Here is an 18,311-nt window from a genome sequence, read left to right as displayed (position 1 = left end):
CGGTCTGCCTAGGGCCATCTGGTAGAGTGTGGGTTCTTGACTTCCTGCAGGAAAGATTTCACCACATGAGTCCAGGTGACTATGATGATACATTTATTAAAGCTGGGGGCAGTGAAACAAGGAAGGGCTTAACATAGAAGCTATAGGAGGGCCTAGGCGGGGCTGCCTTAGCTCACTGGGAAGATAAAAGGGGGCCTTGGGGAAAGGTTTAGGGGGTTAGCCCAGGACAAGCTGCTGCTGCCCATTGCTCCGCTGGTTGCAAGTCTCATGAGACACCCTTGGAGGTTAGGAGATGCCTGCCTTTGGGGGAAGAAGCAGGGGGAAGGGAAAAGCATAGTGTGCTCCTCAGAGGGAAAGCCTACAGAGTGGGTCCTTTGTCTTGAGGCTTTTATCTCTCTTGCAGGCGGGAATCTTAAGGGAGATCTCAGGGGGAGTGTTTCTGTGGAATATTCATCAGTTTTCCAGGTGTCTTCTTTCGGGGTCGTGGTCTCTACTGATTGGTCAGCGCCAGGGCAGGGAGTCATTAGTCATCTTGGCTGGTCCTGGCATCACCCACCTGGTTTTGCTGCTCTTCTGGGCCTGGAGCTGAAATGCAGCTGAGGTCTAGATGGTATCTCTAGGAAGGTGACCTTCTGTGTCTGGCTGTAAATTGCTCAGCCAGTTCGGTCAGCTGTCTGTCTCAGTTTTCCCATTCTGCTTGCCACTTCCCTAGCTTCTTATTATCCTGCCTCAATACAAGCTGGAAAGTGATCATTCCCGAGGGTGTAGGGTGCCAGAGAGATTTGGGGGGGGGTCAGGGAGGAAGAGCCCATGGAAGAAAAGGCAGTGATCGGGGACCTGAAGGTGGGATTTAGAGGTGGGTCGTGATGGATGGTTATCCTGCCCAGAGAGAGAAGCAGAGGCTGATACTTATGAGTAGCAATTAATTCAGTGGGCTGCCAACCTTGGTCTGTGGAGATACTTCAAGTAAAGGATAAAGCCAAGGCCTTCCCACAATCTGTGCGAGCCCCCTCCCTACCCCCAAACCTCCTCACATGAATTGTGCAGTGTAGATGAAAAGAGAATATGAAAATTTGAAAATAAGAAGAATCAACTATAAGATAAGTCCCTTTGCCCAACCAGATTATTGACCCTGAACAATTCTTCTGTACAGTGAACTCGCTACTTTCCTATGAGCAGTCACCATTTTTTCACCGGGGAAGCCACTGGGCTGAAACGAAAATCCTTGTACATCTTTCAAGTGCATAAGGTGTTGGCTCAGTACAGGAAGAACTTGGTCTCTTAAATTGTGGTTTTCCTTCACTAGACTTTCATATTTTAGAATCACTTTTTATATTTCTCAGTGAATAGTTTCTGGGTGTGGTTGAGTGATTCAGGTATTCTTTCACCTGCCCAGGGTTAGAGTTCATTGTGTTTTCCTTATTTAAGCATTGGATTTGGGATTTAAGGTGACACCATTGTGGTATTGACACTGTTGTGTTATATATTCAATGAGATTGTCCATTTGAGCTGTGGGAGATAACCTCACATAACGAAGAGCTAAATGTGTAGTTAAAAGGCTTAGCATTTCAGTTCCAGTGGTTCACTCCCTTGCTCAGTGATATAAGGCAAACAAATCACTTACCTTGAATGATGTGCTTTGTTTTTCACCTGTTCCATAGAGAAGTGTAACCTGGTCAAATACTCGACAGGCAAGGCTTGGAACACACAAGCAAAGGTGCTGTTCCTCCCCCGAGTCCACTGTGTCTGATTTGTTCACCCTGGAAAGTTAGTGTGGTTCCTCATGCCTAGCCAGTGCTCAGATATTTGTTGGTTGAAATCACTGTAGAAAATAAATTTATTTATTTTTTCCTTTGGTGTTATGAACAGCAGAAGGTATATATTTTCAGAGTTTGTTTTATGAGAGTGTGTGTTAAAAAAACAAAACAAAACCCATCAACTGGCCACTCTGTAAGAGGGAAATAACACAGCTAAAGGCAATGAACTGTTCAGCAGATATGGAGGTGAATGCCTGCCTGACCTGTCCCCACATCTTCAGGTGCCCTTGGTCCCTTTCGTGCCCTCAGTTGCTTATTCTTTTTGGTTAATTCATCCATTCAGAACTCATTTACTGAGCACCTGCTAGGTGCCAGGCTCTGATTTAAGTACCATGGTGGCTAAGATGAGTTCAGGTTCATGCCATCAGGAAGGTCATCGTCAGAAGTAGAAGCAGATCATCGTGTGTGCTGTATGATGTTAGAGGTATTGTGATGAAGGCGAGTGGAAGGTATGGTGGGAATACAAGTAAGGGAGCCCACCATTCTGAGCAGAGAAGAGTCTTATGGGCTCGAAATTTAAGCGAACGGTGCTTGAAATTGAATGAGCTTTGAGTAGGGGGAAAGGAAAGGAAGTAAATGAAGGAACAAAACAGAAGGGCAGGGAAGGGTGGGACGCTGGGGACATGGGAGCAGCCTCATTACTTCCTATGGGCTGAATTATAGGAGCTGTGCGGAGAGGCGCAAAAGAAAACTGGGAATGCCCGAAGCCATGGGACATCTCCTGAGGCAGAATACTTCTAAAGTAGGGTTGGAAATTGATATCTTTTGTATTAAATAAACCTTCTTCCAGTAAGTCTGCTAAGCATCATATTTGTATGCAATAAATTTTCATAATCCTCTTGGGAAGTAGGCTGAGAAACTGAGGTACAGAAATCAAAGTCAGGTAATTGCTTAGGGTAATTACACTGGGCATAAGTTTTTATACCTTTTTAATTAAAAAAAATACCAAGTGTATAAAAAATTTGCAAATATAGTACATACAACTTTTTTCCTCTGCTTGAGTTGATAGTAAGTTGACTACCTGATGCACGATCTTTCTGAATATTTAGTACTTAAAAAAAATAATACATGTGTTTATTGAGATGTATTATGCACCAATGCATAATTTATTTGGAAGACACCTTGACAGCTGTACTGTCTCATGCAGAGCCCCAGCGCATGCACTGCCAACTGCAGGTCCTGCACGGCTGGCTGCAGCCCCACATTCTGCATGTTGAGTGGCTGAACCAGGGGTAGGAAGGACTCCATTAACACCTGATGCATGAACAGTCACTTTCACAGGAGTGCGATGCTGACAGTGTGTCTGCTCTGACTTAGGTAGTTACCCTCTTGAACCAAAGCATCATGGCGGACTAACAGCCATTTTGATTGACATGAGCGAGTCCACATTGTTTTATATACTTTATGCTACCTTGATTAGACCTATGCCATTTTATTGGTCCTGCTACCCACGGAAGCCCACAGAGAAGGGTGTTACCACCTGCCAAATGAGCCCAGACCACGTCCCCTGTGTGGACAGGCACAGGCTCATCCATCATAAACAGCACCTGCTTCCAGTGGGTGGTGGGGTGGAACAGTCCCATGCCTGGCAGCCGCTGTGGCTTGCCCTCCTCCAGGTTCTGAATGCAGACACAGAACCAGGCATAAATCCATGAGTGCTGGCTTTTCTGATATCAAAGCACATTTTACTTTTCATTGTCTTCAGATCAACGACCTGCACTGTTCTCAGGTCCAGCTGTAATATAGTGCATGGTTCAGAGAGGCAGTCTTTTGGTTTCAAATGCAGTTTTACTTGGGCTTCAAAGAAAACTCCTTAATTACTAAAGATTTGAGAGCGCTGAGGTTGAACTCACTGGCATTGTCCCAGAAGAGAGCCTTGCCCTGGGCATACAGGATGGACTCCATCATGAACTCAAACTGCCCTGCAGTCCCAGTGCTTGCCGAACACATGGCAAAATCCTGGGCGCACAAAGCATCTAAACCCAGCATTGCTCTTAATTGTTCTACTTATTTAGTCTCCCACGATCTGGAACACATCTTAGTCTTTCCTTGACATTCCTGACCTTGACACTTCTAAAAATGAAAGGCCAGCTATTGTAGAAAGCCCTTCAGTTGGTTTGTCTGGAGTTTCCTCAATGATTAGATTTAGGATAGGCATCTTTGGCAGGAACATCACAACACAGATGCTGTGTTCTTCTGATCGGATCTTATCAATTCTGAGATGACTCATGATTTGTCTTTGTCCCATCGCTGACACCGTTCATGTCAATCACTTGGCTAAGGTGGTTTCTACCATGCTTGTTCTACTGTAAAATGTCTTTCTTTGGCCCTGACTGATGTGGCCCATTTGGTTAGCCATTGTCATGCAAAGCGAAAGGTCACTGGTTCCATTTCTGGTCAGGGCACCTGTCTGGGTTGCCACACCTCCTGGTTGGGGGTATGTACAATGTTTCTCTTACACATCGATGTTTCTGTCCCTCTCTTTCTCACTCCCTTCCCTTTTCTCTAAAAATAAATACATATTTTTTCTTTTTTTGTAGTTAAGTATTTTGTGAGGAAGTACTTTTGAGACTTTAGACTCATTCTCATTAAACTTTATCTCATTACAGCAGTGTGTAGTCATCATTTACTAATAAATTATAATCTGTTACTTTCCTTTCAAGGTGGCTTCTATTACCTTTTGACAAGTTCCCATAATTCTTTCTTTTTTTAATTGACATCTGCTGGTTGCTTTATTTAATTTTTCACTTTAAAAGTAAGACTAAAGTAAAAAACTCTGAACTTACACTCTTCAGCCTGAAAGAATCTAAGAATACCTATACTTTTAGAGTAACTTCAGTAAAGTATTATTCTCACGAGTGCCAGTGGACTACACTGAAACAAGGTGAGATATAAGTATCTGATTGTGTACTTAATTTGAAGTGTTACCACTGAAATCAATCGCAGATGTTTCCCCCGAAAGAGGCTACCATGAAGCCTGTAGACTCAAATACTGGTCATGGTTATTCAAACTTCAATATATGGAATACCTAGAAATTGGATTGAATTGAAACTATTGTCAGTTTTATAATATTCATTAGCAACATTAAAAAAAACATAGAAGACTATTGTTTTAATATAAACCAGGAGTTTTCAAATCACCTTCAGTGCTTTCAGCTGTCACATGGCCATAAACCAAAGACCCAAACGACTTCAAATGAGCAGACACTTTTTAGGCAACAATTCTCACATGTCAGTTCTTTCATGTTGCGTACATGAAGCCGTAGTAAACGGACGACTATTAACAAGATGTAGGCCCTCCAGTTCCATGAACAGCAACGGTATTACAGTAAACCAAGTTCCTATTTTACCATCGAATGTGATTTTTCAGTTACTTCACTTTGTGGTCATTAAGAATATCTTCAGCCCTGGCTGGTTAAGAGAGAAACATCAATTGGTGGCCACTTGCATGCTTCCCAGACCAGGGACTGAACCCACAACCTAGCCATGTGCCCTGACCGGGGATAGAACCTGTGGCCTTTCAGTGTACAGGATGATGCTACAACCAACTGAACCGCATCAGCCAAGTCGAGCTGGAGACTTTTTTGTAAGTCAAGAGAATGACCGTGCAAAAGTTTATTTTTCACACACAAAAAAACTTTTCCAGGAAGATCATGATATTCGAAAGGTCCACTTGCTGAAAGTTCAGTAGCTGGAATACTGCCCTTCAGCTGGGACTCAGTCCTCGGTATTCATCTTCAGCCCCCTCTCAAACAGCCTCCACCTGTTACCTTCAGACGGCACGACCTCTGACTGTCTCCCCCCCCCCCATAATTCTTTGAGCACTTCTGACTGGCACTACCCACACGTTCTAGGGCAGGGCTGTCAAACTCATTTTCACCAGGGCCCACATCAGCCTCACGGTTGCCTTCAAAGGGCTGAATGCAATTTTAGGGCTGTATAAATGTAACTGCCCCTTAACAGTTAAGTGAGAGCTCTGCCCTGCTGCCGAGTAGAAACAAGGTCCCGGGCTGGATAAAACAAGGTCCCGGGCCAGATTCGGCCCAGGCCTAGTGTTTGCTGCCTGTGTTCTAGGTCACCTTGTTCTTTCCTGTGCCAGTCCTGGAATCAGCCATTTCTCCAAGGAACCCGGAGAATGCTATTTAGAAACTCAAGCCCTGGGTGCTAGACATTACCATGGCTATTGTGGTGTGACTGTACCCACGTCTTCTCAGCTAGGGAATATATGTGCTTATATACATACATATGTATATATACACATTTACACTCTATCTATCTAAAAGTCGTGAGTCATTCATACAGATACGGCCAGCTCTAATCTGACCTCACAGCATTCATTCCAGTTTTTGCCCTTGCCATATTGGCAACTTCCTTTCCTGAAAGTGAGAAACCTGGCTCCTGTTACCCTTAATACACTTATTATTCGGTCAGTCCTGCTGTGCGCACCTCATCTCCCACTGCCGCTGCCCACCACTCCCTCCACCACTCCCTCCACCACTCCCTCCACCACTCCCTCCACCGCTCCCTCCGTGCAGATGTCCTCACACCTCTTGGGCTCTGATACCAACGGGGCCAGGCTGACCCCACGTGTGGACCCTCAGCCTCAGGGTGGGCGTGGTTCTAGTTTTAAGTGTGGCAGGTTTGAGAGGGCTAGTTTAATTCTCTCATACTGTGGCTAAAGCTTTGTGAAGGGATAACCGATATCTTCCTTTACTCCCTTAAACTTAAATTACTATTTTTGTTAGACATTTTTTCCTATCTAATTAGGTATCTTTTGTCTGTTTTGTCTTCATCTACACATAGCAATGAATATATTTATGTGTGGATGTTTTGATTCTTGTATTAATACATTCATTATTATCGGACAGCTTTTGATGTTACATAAGTGTTATATGTGATGATATATTTTAGGCATAAGTAATAAAGCTGTAGGTTTGTATAGTAGCATAAAATGCAAAGATGTTAGAACTGGCTTAAAAATCCAACATACCTACCCATAATTTTCATTATCATGGATTGCAGTATAAATTAGAATATTACACAAATGTGTGATTCTCTGATTTTAAAATTATATTAAGACATTACCATTGGTGTTTCAGTTTCTTTCTGGTATTTGTGTTATTCCTCAGAAAGATGTCTGTTTTCTCGTTTTTCTTTCACGTATGCATGACAAGCAAGTTACTGTTTAAGGTGATGTAGAGATAACAACAACAGGCTTTCTTACCTTCCCTGAGCTACATTCCTTCGGAGATCCTTCTTCGCAAACAAGCCAGTGCGTTGCAAAATTGAGTTTCCTGAACATTCTTTCTTTTGTGCACTTACGTATTTTGGAGGAAGCTGTGTAAATGTGAACACTCTGAGCAGCTGTTGAATGATCCCCAAAGTTCTAGTTGATTGAAAATCATGCTGACTTTAAAGTTCTGGTGATTTTTTCTTCTTCACATTTTCTATTTTTAAGTCTGTCCTGACATAACACTTCTGGGAAGTCATTGTATTTGCTATTTATTATTATTATTATTATTATTATTATTGTTATTATTTTAGTGATTTGGGTAGCAGTTTCATAGGAAAAGTGTTTATATCTGTGCCTGTGATACATGGGACTTCTTGTGGAATTCTGAGTCTTAATACGTGTAGACACTTCTCACATCTCTTTTTGTTATGAATCTAGAGATTACTGTCACACAAGTTGGGTGGGGTGATAGCATTTTATCCAAAAGCAAGTAAATACATTCAGTTGTCTAAGAATGGAATTAGGCGAATCAAGAGTGGGAAGCTGCTGAAGAAGTTATTAATATAAGAGTAGGTATATATGTTTGTGAGGTACAGCCACACTGCAAAATAATACAACTGGCTGGATTGGGTAGATTTACTAATTCTTCGGTGGTTGGGATCCTGAAGCAAAAAGTAGAGAGCTTCAATGACCACATTGTTGGCGAATCATTTCATCTGAGCTTTCTCCTTGCTTTGCATTCTAGTCCATTGTTGTTCTATGAAACCATGTGAGTCTTAACAGCCAAAAGTGATTTAACACTTTATGGTAAAGAATACACTAAATAGCCTGGCTGGTGTAGCTTAGTAGAGTGAGCACAGGCCTGCAAACTGAAGGGTCGCTGGTTCCATTCCCAGTCAGGGCACATGCCTGGGTTGCGGGCCAGGTCTCCAGTAGGGGGTGTGCAGGAGGCAACCGATGGATGTTTCTCTCTTGCAAATCAGTGTTTCTCTCCCTTTCTTTCTCCCTCACTTCCCCTATCTCTAAAAATAAATAAATAAAAACAAAACAAATTTAGCTATCTAAAGTGATTGCACCTTTATGGAATAAACAAATTTAAGTGTGTGCTCAGGCTTCTTTTCTTCTGTGGCAGGTTTCTTCTCTGCGGGATTAGTCTTGGAAGCTGCAGCCTTTTTTCCCCCCACCAAAGGCTTCTTCTGCTTTGTAAGGCCAATAGCCTTCTTTCCTTCCTTCTCTACCACAGGCCTCTTGACTGGCACCCCCTTCTCATCTGACTTGGTTTCTAGAGCTGCTGCTGCTCTACCCACCCAGAGCCTGCTGTTCTCAGCCTAGTGAGGAACAGTGTTCTGGCACATGGTCTTTACATATGGGTTTAGCTTCAACGCGGTTCTCAGGTCTCTCAGTGGGTTCTTCTTCAGGACTCCTCAATGGATCTTCTTGTGTGGTGCTCAAGGGCTCTGTGGATCTCTGGGCTTTTCAAGATTCTGCTCAGGTCTGTATTGAGCATCTCGTGCAAGGGAAGGATGTATAAGATTACTTGTCCGCGGGAACAGCCTTACACCATATGCCACACAGATCACCTACTGGGCTGGTCAAAACATCTGTTACATTTTTACATTGTTATTACTAGAACTGCACGATGGTTCTAGTAGTGCTTAGTTGTCTTTAACTTCATTCAAAACAATTTTGTTATTGTATTGTGACAACTGTCATATCAGTGTGTATGTAAAAAAAAATCAAAATTGGTGAATTTTTGCAGCCATTTAATATTGAAGATGGAAGAATATAAGCAACATTTAGATAAGCAATGCTTTGTTATTTCAAGAAAGGTAAAAATGCAACTGAAATGCAAAAAAAGATTTGTGCAGTATATGGAGAAGGTGCTGTGACTGATCAAACGTGTCAAAAGGTTTTTTGCCAAGTTTCTTGGTACTATTGACATTTTGGCCAAATAATTCTGTGGACTGTCTTATGCATTGGAAGATGTTTAGCAGCACCCCTGGCCTCTACCCATTAGAAGCCAATAGTGAGAGATAGCTGACATACTTAAAATATCCAAGCAAATGAAGTTATTGGTGAAAATGGAAAATGTGTCTTTTATTTTATGGGAAAAACATGTAATGGACTTTTTAGCCAACACAATACTTGAGGAGAGCACTTTCAGTCCAAACGTAGGAACAAGTGCCTACCAGGAGAAGTTTAAAATGTTCAGTTTGTTTACATTAAGCAGAGAACTCCAGGGATGTTTCTGAAGGCTTTTTTGATACCATTGTCCTCATTATAGATGATGCAGGGTCCCTCGAGTTGGACAGACGATGGTTTCTCGTTTTGTCCTTGCCAGCTCTCATTCACTGAGAGGCACAGATCTTTTTGATATCATTCTAGGCCTTAAGTTTCTGAAGAAGCAAAACAGCCTCCTTGGTCTCCTGGTAGCTTTCAACTTTATCTTCAGTCACCAAAGAAGGTTCAGGAACTTTGTCAATACGACGGCCTTTAGACATGAACAGGGCTGATAAGCCCAAGGCAGCCAGGGCAGAGTAGACGGCATATCGCCTCTGTGTCGTTTTCAGTCTGCAGTGCCAACAACACCAGGTTTTGGTTGGTGGGTTAGTGCATACATGAGCCCCCCGCACCCCCAACCAGAAGAACCCTAGTTGGAGCAACGAGTCCCACCACCTCGAACTCTGGGAGTTTGAGCCACAGCTCTGCAGGGCCCCATGACTCAGCATTGGTTTGATGACTGCTTCCCTAAGAGCATAGGGCTGTCTGTTGCTTTCACACAAGTTGGGGTGAACAAAGTTCACAATATCTGGTTGCACGGGAGCCTTGAACACAGCAGGCAAAGTGTCGTTTTGGCCAGGAATCCCCCTGTTTGGAGTACGCTGATATCAGGAAATGACAACATGCCTGGTGGGAATAGGAGAAGGCCACGTTCCTTTCAACTCAGTGTCTACCATAGGGAAGGCTGGGAGTTCCACTTTTAGTTTTTTGAGAAACCACCATACTGTTTTCTACAGTGACTGTAGCCTTTCACATTCCCATTAAAATATACAAGGGTTCCAATTTCTCCAGATCCTCACTAGCATTTGCTTTCTGTCTTGGATAGTACCCATTTTAATGGTTGTGAGGTAGAATCTCATTGCAGTTTTTATTTACATTTTCTTGAGCATTAGTGCTATCAAGCGCCTTTTCATGTGCTCATTGCCCATTCTTATATTTTCTTTGGAGAGATCTCTAGTCAAGTCTTTTGCCTGTTTTTGAATTAGATTATTTGTTTTGTTGTGGTTGCTGGTGGTCTTAGGAGTTTTCTGTATATTCTGGATATTCCTTCCTTATCAGATTGGCAAATATTTTCTTCCATTATTTGGGTTGCCTTCTTATTCTTTTACTAGTGTCTTTTGAGACACAAAACTTGAAAATTTTCACAAAATTCAACTTGCCTGTTCTTTTGTTACCTGTACTTTTTGTGTCTTATCCAAGAAATCTTTACCAAATGCAGTGTAATGAATCCCGTTTTCTTCTAAGAGTGTTATTGTTTTAGGTCTTTCATTTAGGTTCTTGACCTATTTTGAATCAATTTCTTTTTTAAGATTTTATTTATTTATTTTTAGAGAGAGGGGAAGGGAGGGAGAAAGAGAGAGAGAGAAACATTGATGTGCGAGAGACACATCAATCAGTTGCCAAATGGGGACCTGACCCACAACCCCAGACTTGTGCCCTGACTGGGAATCAAACCGATGACCTTTCAGTTCGCAGACCAGCACTCAATCCACTGAGCCATACCAGCCAGGGCAATTTTGAATTAATTTCTGCATGTGGTATTAGGTAAAGGTCGAACTTTATTCTTTTGCATCTGAGTATCCAGCTTTCCCAGTACCATTTGTTGAAAAGACTGTCCTCTCACTGAGCCCTCTTGGCACCCTTGCCAAACATCATCTGGTCATGTACTTAACGGTTAATTTCTGAGCTCTATATTCTGTTCCATTGGTCTGTATGGCTGTCTGTATGCCAATACCACATTGTTATGATCACTGTAGCTTTGCAGTAATTTTTGAAATTAGTATGTGTGAGTTGGCCAGTTTTTTTTTCTTTTTGAAGAAAAGATATCCAAATTGGAAAGAAAGAAGTAAAATTATCTCTGTTTGCAAATTTCTCTGTAGAAAACCCTAAAGATTCTACGCACACATATATACACTAAACTGTTAGAACTAATGAATGAATTCAGCAAGGTAGAATACAAAGTCCACATACAAAACTCATTTGCATTTTATACACAAACAGTGAATACACTGAAAAGGAAATTATGAAAACAGTTCATTTACAATAATGTCAAAAAGGACAAAATACTTAGGAATTAGCTAAACCAAGACGGGGAAAGACTTGCACAATGAAAGCTACAAAGCATTGCCGAAAGATGTTTAAAAAGACATAAATAAATGGAAACACATCCCACCTTCTTGGATTGGAAGAATTAAAATGTTAAAATGTCAATACTTCCCAAAGCGATCTACAGATTCAATTCAATCCCTATCAAAAGTCCAATGACATTTTTAGGTACAAATAGGAAAACCCACCCCCCAAATTATATAGAAGCTCAAGGAATCTCAAATAGCCAAAATAATCTGGGAAAAGATCAAAACTGATCAATTCACACTTCCAGAATCCCGTGATGCGTATTTGGGTCCACTTGATGGACCCACAGGTCCTCGGACTCTGCTTTTCTTTAGTTTTTTCCTCTCTGTTCCTCAGACTTAATAATTTCCACTGTTCTGTCTTTGACTTGGTGATTATTTCTTCTGCCTGCTCAAATCTGCTTTTGAATCCCTCTAGTGAAATTTTCAATTTTGTTATTGAACTCTTCAGCTTCAGAATTTCTTTTGGTATCTTACTAGGTTTTGTATCTCTTTATTGATATTTCCATTTTGTCACACATTTTATTGACTATCTCCATATATTCCTTTAGATCTTTTGAACATCTTTATGAGATTTGTTTTAAAGTCTGTGTCTAATATATCTTCCATTAGGTCTTTTTCAAGGATAATTTCTGTTTATTTTTGTTTGTTTGTTTGGGTTATTCTTTCCTGTTTATTTGTATTCCTGTGATTTTGTTGTTGAACATTGGACATTTGAATGTAATAATGGATTAACTCAGGAAATCAGCTTTTCCACTTTCTGAGCATTTATGGTGTTTTGTTATTATTTTTGTTTATTTTTTTGAGTTTTTTCTTATTGTTGTAGGCTGTCTCCATGCTGAGGATCAGTCTGAGGTGCAAACTTAAGGTTTTCTCAGGTCTTTTCTGAGCCTTTCTGTGGGCATGTGAATGGTCAGTTTCTGATTCTTCTGTATGTTCAGGAGTTATTTGGATGTCCTGATCTTTAATGTCTGCCTCCTGAAAGGGGAAAAAGTGAAACATGAAGTGAGAAAGGAGGGCTCTTCACTCTTTAAATCCCCTGTAAATCACGTCAGCTGGTGGGGGAGGATAGTATGGAAAGGTATAACAACAATGGCTGTCCATCTTTTTGTCTGCCCCTCTGTGATCAAAAGCAGCAGTCAGCGATGCAAGCGTAGATCCTCATTTGGAGGACGGGGTCCTTTTTGCCTGCCCCAGTTCCCACAAGCTGTGTGCAGCTGCCCCAGAACATAGGCACAGCTGCCTACCAAGTATCTGGGGTGGCGGTGGGTTATTGGTGCTGTGCTGAGAGCTGAAATTGGTCTTTTAACCTGACTCTAGAATTTCAGAATAGTTGCATCAGACAGATTCTGCCAGTGTAGTCCTTGTCTAAGTGGGGACGCAGGCACCTGGTGCTTCCTACTCTGCCATTTTGTCCAGAATCTTCTCCATAAACAGCCTTTCGAAGAGCACAACATCTCCCCACTATGGTACAGATTGGGTATGGGGTACAAGGACTCAATTCTATTTGTCCTGGTTTAAAATTTGTTTCTCTTTTTCCCTCTCCGGTCAGATCATTCCAGAGTCTGGTTTTGCAGATCATATTGCTTTTTTGCCAATTGTCTGTTAGGTTTGGATGGTCACAGATGACTTCATGAAATGAATACCCCTAAATGGTATTTGAGCTTAATTTGGAAGGATTGGTAACATTTAGAATGGCAAAGGTGGGATGGCAGTTGTGAAGGGTATATTCCAGATCTCGGGAACCTATAGAACTATATCCAATTATAATAAAATAGAAGTCTTCTTCTATGACAAACCCTTTATTAGATATTTTAAATGGGTGTCCAACCTTTTGATGTCTCTGGGCCACGCTGGAAAAAGAGTTGTCTTGGGCCATACATTAAATACACAAACACTAACAAAAACTGCTGAGCAAAAAAAAAGGTTTTAAGTAAATTTATGATTTTGTGTTGGGCTGCATTCATAGCCTTCCTGGGCCACATGTGGCCTGTGGGTTGGACACCCCTGTTTGTTTACAATTCAGCAATAACTATGAGAGTTAGATATTGTAATCCCCATTTTCTGTATAATGCTGGTCTCCCTGGGACTTCCCTGGTTTTTTGAACTGGCATCTCCTCTTGTTTAGCATGGTCTTGGGTAAGTGTCTTAGTTTGACTAATAAACTATATGCTCACCCTACAGACAAGCAAAATGGTGTTTAGACTTACTGATAAACTTGCCCAACTTGCTTGGAAGGAGCCTGATTTGAGCTCTTATATTTCTAATTATAACAAAGAATATTTTCTAAATGCTGTCTTGGGTAGAATACTCGGGATAGTTTTATAGTAATAGTGGGGATGAATTAGCCCTAGACCGAGAAATGCCTTGGACTTGTTTAACAAACTGTAAAAGCAGGACCTGAAAGGCACAAACTCTTCCAAGTAATTTCTAACTGCATCTTGGAACAAAACTCAAGAATATTTATAGGAATACAAAAATATCCCCCATCCAGCTAAGTGAAATTGAAAATGTTTGGCATCCTGTCAATGATTACTAGGCATGCAAGGAAACAGGAAAACACAACCCTTAATGAGAAGAATTATCACTTGAAACTAACACAGAACTAGTACAGATGTTAGAATTATCAGAGAAGGTCATTAAACAGGTTTTAACTGTATTACATGTTTAAAAAGTGTTAAGTGTAGATATGGGAGATGTAAAAAAAAAAAGAGCCAAATAGAACTAAAGATGGAAACTACAATGTCTGAGATGACAAGTGCACCAGATGGGATAAATGGCACATTAGAATTTCAGAAGGAAGGATTACTGAACTTTCGGGCTAATAGAAATGATCTACAACAAATCCCTAGGGAAGTGGGAAAATGAGGGAAAATAATGAAACAGGAAGAAGTGAGCTGCCTGATATAGTGTACTAAATCCCTGAAGGACAGAAGAAAGGGGTGGGGGTTAGGAGAGAAATTGAATAGCCAAAGTATTTCCAAATGGATGAAAACAATAAATCCACATATGCAAGGAGCTCAGTAAACCCCTAGCACAAGAAACACTAAGAAAGAAAGTTACACAGGAGCACATCATAGTCAGATTATTCAAATCCAGTGATAAAGAGAAAAATCTTAAAAACAGCCAGGGAAAGCAAGATTCATTACATATAGAGGAATAAGGATGAGGGTCTTTGACAGCCAATTTCTTCTTGGAAACAATGCAAACGAGAAAACAAAGGAAGAATATCTTTATAGTACTCCAAGAAAGAAACTACAAACCTAGAATTTTATACTCACTGAAAATATCTTTAAAAAATAAAAGTAAAATGAGGAGGATGTTGGGAGATGGGAATAAAAAGCACAGACTTTCATTTATAAAATAAGTCACAGAAATGTAATGTACAGCATAGAGAATAGAGTCGATAATGTTATAATAACTCTGCATGGTAACAAATGGTTACGAAATATGGTGATCACTTTATAATGTATCTAAGTGTTGAATCGCTATGCTGTACACCCGAAACCAATGTAATATTGTATGTGAACTGTAATTAAAAATAAGAAAAAATTAAAGGTGAAAGTAAGACATTTGAGACATTCTCAGACATATATAAACTAACAGAATTCATCACAAAATGGGGTTTCAGGTACTGTTTGATTGGGCACAGATGATTTCATAGGCGGACTTTAGCTGGGCCAATCAGAATATCAGAACACAAAAATCAAATTCATATGTGAAATTGGGGCCGGTGTATGTAAAGGAAAGACTATTACATGATGTGACTGCTGCCTGAGCATTGCTGGACCTGCCAGCTAGATCCAGGGTAGAACAGATCGCTTCCTCTAAATTCCCTCAGAAACTGGCTGATTTACCCCTCCCCCTGTCCTACAGCCTGGTTTGTGTTGGTTCCTGGAACAGGCTGTAGTTCTGCCCTAGGCAAGCATGACAAACATTTTTCCCGTATCTGGAGCGGGTCATGTCCCAATACCCCTATCCATCTTGCATAGTCCTATATAACGCCTTAGCTCCTGCTGCGCAGTGGGGAGGACATCCATGGAATCTCACCGCCAGCCAGCACGGGCGCCTCGTGTGTAAGTCTAAGTTTCCTTAATATACTCTTAAATGTATTAGAATTGTCAGCCTCTTCCTCAGGTCCCTCAGCTGGGAAATTTTCCCAACCATGTGGCAGGCCAGGGAGACTGAGTAACAGAGAAAGTTGCGAGAGAAAGAATAGTCCTTGAAATGAGACCGAGAGGCCAGAGTGGACACTCCTTTGATTTCTGGTGGTCTTCCAAATCCTGAGACTGAGACTGGTGGTCTTCCAGTTTCCTGAGACTGAGAGTTGCAGCCCTGCCTTTGGATTCTGTGAGATATCTTTAGTATAAAGTCCTCTTTTTAAGATAGCCCCACATGTTTTTGGATATTTGTCACGGAAAAAGAATCTGTTCCAAATTTTCATTCTTGTTTATTTTAGTGGAAATAATAATGCTGAGGTTATGTCTAAACATAAGAACGGAAGTAATAACAGTGAATCACGAAGATTTAGCATTTCTAGGCCCATTGTGTTTCCTTGGTGACCATTAAGGCCTTGGATTTCTGTTGAGTCATGGAGGGGAAAGATACTCTGACTTTTAAAGTCAGTGCCCTTTCTCACCATCTCAAGTGCCCAGGCAGCCAGAAATTGTTGAGGAAATGAGGAAAACAGTGCCTCTCAATGGCTGGAGTTGGAGTCCAGGAAAAATTAAGGTTTTACATACATGTATTTGCTTTTCAAGTGTTCTCCACAAGATACTCATATGTTCTGGTTGTTAGTAGATATGTTACACAAAATGTTTAATTTTCACAGTTGAAAATCTTTTAAAAGAAAGGTTTATTGGGCCATTGCTGGCAAGAAAACGAAGACCAGGTCCTGGAGCATGAAGTCTAAACCACCATCAGCAAAATCTCTGTGGCCAGGCATTGGTGACCGTCTTTATACATAAAATACAGGGGAGAAAGATGTACGTTGTTTTGAAAGAATGCCCATTGGCTGTAGTTGAAGGGGGTGGGAGAAGATGAAGTGGGGCTAGTTCTGGGATAGGCTCAGCAGAGTCCATAAGGAAGAAGTATTAGTCCTTTGGATTGGTTGTGGGCACAGTTTGGAAAGTTCATGTAAAGTAAGCCACAGAGGCTCCTGGGTTTGGACGGTGCCTGGCTGTGCTTTCTTTCAAAAAACAGCAGAGACAGCCACCCAGACGTTAGTTCAAAGTTCCAAGGTTCACTCAGGAATGTGACCAGTCCTGACAGCTGGCCCCTAGCTACTAACAAGCTAACTGTCCTGTCTCTTCTCACTCTCTAGCCCACTGCAATTTAATCTAGAACATCTCAAAAAAAAATTTTTTTTGTCATGTAGAGTATTTGATTTTGCCTTTTCATCAATCACTAGTCTTGTAAAGGCCTTTTTAAAAAATCTGGTTTTTTTTTAAAGATTTTATTTACTTATTTATTTAATAGAGGAGAAGGGAGGGAGAAAGAGAGGGAGAGAAACATCAATGTGTGGTTGCCTCTCATGCACCCCCCTAATAGGGAGCTGGCATGCAACCCAGGCATGTGCCCTGACTGGGAATTGAACCGGCTGCGCTGAGTCCACTGAGCCACACCAGCCAGGGCTAAATTTGTTTCTTTTTATCACTAATGTTTTAAAAACAGAAACAATGTGATAGATTGCAGCTTCTGAGTCCACACTGAATGACTGTTTTAAAAAGGTTTTGATTTCTATTTGCCTATCTCTCTAATCTAGTAGTTTTATTTTACTTTCTTTTAATTCAACAGGATCATAAGTATGCTTTTGATTAAGTACTTTGCTTGGTAAATAAATTGACTAGACTCCAATTAAGAATCCCAGAAAATTCTTTTAATAGGTGCCCTTTTTAAGTCCTCAGATGTCCTTGTTTCTAACAATGTATCTTGTGATTCTTTGTAGTTTTCTTCCTTTCTGGGTGAAGTGACAGAGCATTCAAGTCTTTTATGAAAGTTTTGGTGATCTAAATACTGTTTGGAGAGCTTTGACCTACTTAGAGTGATTCTTTGTGCTGGAGTCCCCAGGGTAACTGCTACAGAATTGCCCCCTGTGAATGCATTGAAACTTCCCACTTGTCTGATCTTTTATTATACCAACACAATGAGGCAGCATGCAGCCAAAAAAAGAAGTGAGGAAGGTTGCATTGTATTTGACTTCCTTGAATTAAGTTTTATTCATCTCAGTGTTTTCTACAGATTCTTTAACAATAATATTGTGAACAAGGATTTCCCAGCAACAGTTGCATGCCATGTGTGTTCATTCTCAATATGTTTGCTGTGTTGAGAAACATACCTTCATCCACTTTGTTTAATAGGACATTAAACTTACAGATAAAATTTTACTTTGGTACTTAGAGCTTTTTTTTTTTTTTTTTTTTTAGTCATATGGCTCTAAACTATCAGGATAACTATTTAAACTTAACAGTATACAATTTTAAATGTTTGCAGTTATTAATACTCTGTTTCTGTGATTGACAGCAGATTAACTGTGTCATTCTCTCTGTCTCTTCAGGGTTGGATCATTTGCAGTGGACTTTTTCCCTAACCATTTTAGCTTTTTTTTTTTTTCAATGCAAGTAGATATCTACCTATAAATTAGAGAAAGGATCACTTAAGATAAGAAAATAAGTAGGGCATGTTTTATTTGGTCATTGTAAAGATGAATTTGAGGATATGTGATGTTTGTTAAAAGTAGACATTGTGATGGGTATAGAGGTGTTTTAATGTGCCTTTGGCCACTAGGAGGCAGCATAATCTAGTTCAAATTTCTGCATTCTGAATAAGGAAACTTGGCCCTTTCTCATT

The 18,311-nt window shown here is 40.8% G+C and overlaps 1 protein-coding gene and 1 pseudogene across 2 annotated transcripts in view; one reads left to right on the top strand and one right to left on the bottom strand.

Annotated features, from left to right (window-relative positions):
* The window catches only part of FGD4 (FYVE, RhoGEF and PH domain containing 4), a 201,020-nt gene that overhangs the window by 20,845 nt on the left and 161,864 nt on the right, over positions 1–18,311 (top strand). The gene's annotated exons all lie outside the window — the stretch shown is intronic.
* On the bottom strand, positions 8,123–15,425 carry LOC112318520 (large ribosomal subunit protein uL4-like; annotated as a pseudogene).

This window comes from Desmodus rotundus, chromosome 3 (genome assembly GCF_022682495.2).
Source record: "Desmodus rotundus isolate HL8 chromosome 3, HLdesRot8A.1, whole genome shotgun sequence".
NCBI lineage: Eukaryota > Metazoa > Chordata > Mammalia > Chiroptera > Phyllostomidae > Desmodus > Desmodus rotundus.
This window is presented reverse-complemented; position numbering and strand designations above follow the sequence as displayed.